This window comes from Arachis stenosperma, chromosome 2, assembly GCF_014773155.1.
Source record: "Arachis stenosperma cultivar V10309 chromosome 2, arast.V10309.gnm1.PFL2, whole genome shotgun sequence".
Taxonomy (NCBI): domain Eukaryota; kingdom Viridiplantae; phylum Streptophyta; class Magnoliopsida; order Fabales; family Fabaceae; genus Arachis; species Arachis stenosperma.
In genome coordinates, this window is record NC_080378.1 from 62,810,501 (window position 1) to 62,815,289 (window position 4,789).

At 35.5% G+C, this 4,789-nt stretch overlaps 1 non-coding gene across 1 annotated transcript; it reads right to left on the reverse strand.

The window, feature by feature from the left end:
* Positions 1 to 3,340: 3,340 nt before the first annotated feature.
* On the reverse strand, positions 3,341 to 3,444 carry LOC130964474 (small nucleolar RNA R71). The gene has a single exon (XR_009080567.1). It is a non-coding gene; the product is annotated as a small nucleolar RNA R71 (small nucleolar RNA).
* Positions 3,445 to 4,789: the final 1,345 nt, after the last annotated feature.

Sequence of the window (4,789 nt, forward strand, 5' to 3'; positions counted from 1 at the left end):
GATAGATCAAGCTCAGCCCAAGCATACACCAAGTGGGCCCCGGAAGTGGATTTATGCATTAATTACTTACTCATGTAAACCCTAGTAGCTAGTCTAGTATAAATAGGATAATTTACTATTGTATTAGACATCTTTTGACAGTTTAATCTTTAGACTGTTTAGTCTTTGATCATTCGGTCTTTTGATCATTTAGGGGGCTGGCCATTCGGCCATGCCTGAACCTTTCACTTATGTATTTTCAACGGTGGAGTTTCTGCACACCATAGATTAAGGGTGTGGAGTTCTACTGTACCTCAAGTTTCAATACAATTATTATTACTTTCTATTCAATTCTCTTTTATTCTTATTCCAAGATATACGTTGCATAACACTTTGATGAATGTGATGATCCGTGACACTCATCATCATTCTCACCTATGAACGCGCGTGACTGACAACCACTTCCGTTCTACCTTAGGCCGGGCGCATATCTCTTAGATTCCCCAACAGAATCTTCGTGGTATAAGCTAGATAGATGGCGGCATTCATGGGGATCTGGAAAGTCTAACCTTGTCTGTGGTATTCCGAGTAGGATCCCGGGAATCCGGAAAGTCTAACCTTATCTGTGGTATTCCGAGTAGGATTCCGGTATTGAATGACTGTGACGAGCTTCAAACTCCTGAAGGCTGGGCGTGATGACAAACGCAAAAGAATCAAGGGATTCTATTCCAACCTGATTGAGAACCGACAGATGATTAGTCGTGCTGTGACAAAGCATTTGGACCATTTTCACTGAGAGGATGGGATGTAGCTATCAACAAGGGTGATGCCTCCAGACGATTAGCCGTGCAGTGACAGCGCATAGGACCATTTTCCCGAGAGGATTAAAAGTAGCCATTGATGATGGTGATGCCCTACATACAGCTTGCCATGGAAAGGAGTAAGAAGGATTGGATGAAGGCAATAAGAAAGTAGAGATTCGAAAGGATTCTAGCATCTCCACACGCCTATCTGAAATTCCCACTATTAATTTACATAAGTATTTCTATCTCTTTTTATTTTCCATTTATTATTAATTTTCAAAACCCATAACCATTTAATCTACCTAACTGAGAATTACAAGGTGACCATAGCTTGCTTCATACCAACAATCTCTGTGGGATCGACCCTTACTCACGTAAGGTATTACTTGGACGACCCAGTACACTTGCTGGTTAGTTGAACGGAGTTGTGTCCGCACATAGGTGCCATAATAATGATTCCATACAACAACAAAGAATACTACATTGATGTGATCACAATTTCGTCCACCAAGTTTTTGGTGCCGTTGCCGGGGATTGTTGAGTTTGGACAACTGAAGGATCATCTTGTTGCTCAGATTAGGTAATTTTCTTTTCAAAAATCTTTTTTAAAATTTTTCTTTTCTTTTTCATTTTTTTACTTTGTTTTCGAAAAAAAAAATTAATAAAAATCCAAAAAAATTAGAAAATCATAAAAATCAAAAATATTTTGTGTTTCTTGTTTGAGTCTTGAGTCAATCTTTGAGTTTGGTGTCAATTGCATGCTTTTAAAAATTTTTCTTGCATTCTTCGAAAATTCCATGCATTCATAGTGTTCTTCATGATCTTCAAGTTGTTCTTGATAAGTCCTCTTGTTTGATCTTGATGTTTTCTTGTTTTGTGTTGTTTGTTGTTTTTCATGTGCATTTTTCGTTTGTTAGAATCCATGCATTAAAAATTTCTAAGTTTGGTGTCTTGCATGTTTTCTTTGCATCAAAAATTTTTCAAAATTATGTTCTTGATGTTAATCATGATCTTCAAAGTGTTCTTGGTGTTCATCTTGACATTCATAGTGTTCTTGCATGCATCTTGTGTTTTGATCCAAAATTTTTATGTTTTGGGTCATATTTGTGTTTTTCTCTTTCATCATTAAAAATTCAAAAATAAAAAATATCTTTTTCTTATTTTTCTCATAATTTTCGAAAATTTGAGTTGACTTAGTCAAAAATTTTCAAAATTAGTTGTTTCTTACAAGTCAAGTCAAATTTTCAATTTTAAAAATCTTATCTTTTCAAAATCTTTTTCAAAAATTATATCTTTTTCATTTTTTTCTATTTTTCAAAAAATAAAAATATTTTTTTAAAATATTTTCAAAATCTTTTTCTTATCTTTATATCAAAATTTTCAAAAACTCACTAACAATTAATGTGAGTGATTAAAAAATTTGAAGTTTGTTACTTTCTTGTTAAGAAAGGTTCAATCTTTAAGTTCTAGAATCTTATCTTGTAGTTTCTTGTTAGTGAAGTAAGTAATTTTAAATTTTTGAATTAAATCTTTTTATCTTTAATCATATCTTTTTCAAAAATTTTATCTTTTTTAAAATTTGATTTCAAAATATCTTATTTAACTTTTTATCTTCTTATCTTTTTAAATTTTGATTTCAAATCTTTTTCAATCAACTAACTAACTTTTTGTTTGTTTCTTATCTTTTTCAAAACCACCTAACTACTTTTTCCTCTCTAATTTTCGAAAATATCTCACCTCTTTTTCAAAAATTCTTTTTGTTCTAAATTTTAATTTTAATTATATCTTATATTTAATTTTCGAAAATTACTAACCCCTTTTTCAAAATTATTTTCGAAATCCTCTCTCTCTTTTCTTATTCTATTTAATTATTTATTTACTAACACTTCTCTTCACCTCTCTTCATCTAAAAATCCGAACCATTCTCCTTTCCTTATCCCCTTTCTTTTTTTACTAACATAAAGGAATCTCTATACTATGCCATAGAGGATTCCTCTTTCTTTTCTTGTTTTCTTCTCTTTCATATGAGCAGGAACAGGGAAAAAGACACTCTTGTTGAAATTGATCCTGAACCTGAAAGGACTCTAAAAAGGAAACTAAGAGAAATTAAATTACAACAATCCAGAAACAACCTTTCAGAAATTTTTGAACAAGAGAAGGAGATGGCAGCCGAAAATAATAATAATGCAAGGAGAATATTTGGTGACTTCACAAAGCCAACATCCAAATTTGATGGAAGAAGCATCTCCATTCCTGCCATTGGAGCCAACAACTTTGAGCTGAAACCTCAGCTAGTTGCCTTAATGCAACAAAACTGCAAGTTTTATGGACTTCCATCTGAAGATCCTTATTAGTTTTTAACTGAGTTCTTGCAGATCTGTGAGACTGTAAAGACGAATGGAGTTGATCCTGAAGTCTACAGACTCATGCTTTTCCCTTTTGCTGTAAGAGACAAAGCTAGAATATGGTTGGATTCACAACCTAAGGATAGCTTGGACTCCTGGGATAAGCTGGTCACAGCTTTCTTGGATAAATTCTTTCCTCCTCAAAAGCTGAGCAAGCTGAGAGTGGATGTTCAAACCTTCAAACAAAAAGATGGTGAATTCCTCTATGAAGCTTGGGAAAGATACAAGCAGCTGACCAAAAAATGTCCATCTGACATGTTTTCAGAATGGACCATATTAGATATATTCTATTATGGTCTATCTGAATTTTCAAAAATGTCACTGGACCATTCTGCAGGTGGATCTATTCAACTAAAGAAAACACCTGAAGAGGCTCAAGAACTCATTGATATGGTTGCAAACAACCAATTCATGTACACTTCTGAGATGAATTCCGTGAATAATAGGATACCTCAGAAGAAAGGAGTTCTTGAAATTGATGCTCTGAATGCCATATTGGCTCAGAACAAAGTGTTGACTCAACAGGTCAACATGATCTCTCAAAATCTGAATGGATGGCAACATGCATCCAACAGTATTAAAGAGGCTGCTTCTGAAGAAGCTTACGATCCTGAGAACCCTTCCATGGCAGAGGTTAATTACATGGGTGAACCTTATGGAAACACCTATAACTCATCATGGAGAAATCATCCCAATTTCTCATGGAAGGATCAACAAAAGCCTCAACAAGGCTTTAACAATGGTGGACGCAATAGGTTGAGCAATAGCAAGCCTTTCCCATCATCTTCTCAGCAACAGACAGAGAATTCTGAACAAAACACTTCTAATTTAGCCAATCTAGTCTCTGATCTGTCAAAGGCCACTTTCAGTTTCATGAGTGAAACAAGATCTTCCATCAGAAATCTAGAGGCACAAGTGGGCCAGCTGAGTAAGAAAGTCATTGAAACTCCTCCCAGTATTCTCCCAAGTAATACAGAAGAGAATCCAAAAGGAGAGTGCAAGGCCATTGATATAATCAATATGGCCGAATGCACAAGGGAGGAGGAGGATGAAAATCCTAGTGAGGAAGACCTCCTGGGACGTCCCTCAAGCAAGAAGGAGTTTCCTATTAAGGATCCAAAGGAATCTGAGGCTCATATAGAGACCATAGAGATTCCATTAAATCTCCTTCTGCCATTCATGAGCTCTGAAGACTATTCTTCCTCTGAAGAGGATGAAGATGTGACTGGAGAGCAAGTTGCTCAATATTTAGGAGCTATAATGAAGCTGAATGCCAAGTTGTTTGGTAATGAGACTTAGGAAAGTGAACCTCCCTTGCTCATTAGTGAACTGGATACCTGGATTCAGCAAATTTTACCTCAAAAGAAACAAGATCCTGGCAAGTTTTTGATACCTTGTACCATAGGCACCATGACCTTTGCAAAAGCTCTGTGTGATCTGGGGTCAGGGATAAATCTTATGCCACTCTCTGTAATGGAGAAGCTGGGGATCATTGAGGTACAACCTGCCTTGTTCTCATTACAACTGGCAGACAAATCATTGAGGCAAGCTTATGGATTAGTAGAGGACGTGCTAGTAAAGGTTGAAGGCCTTTACATTCCT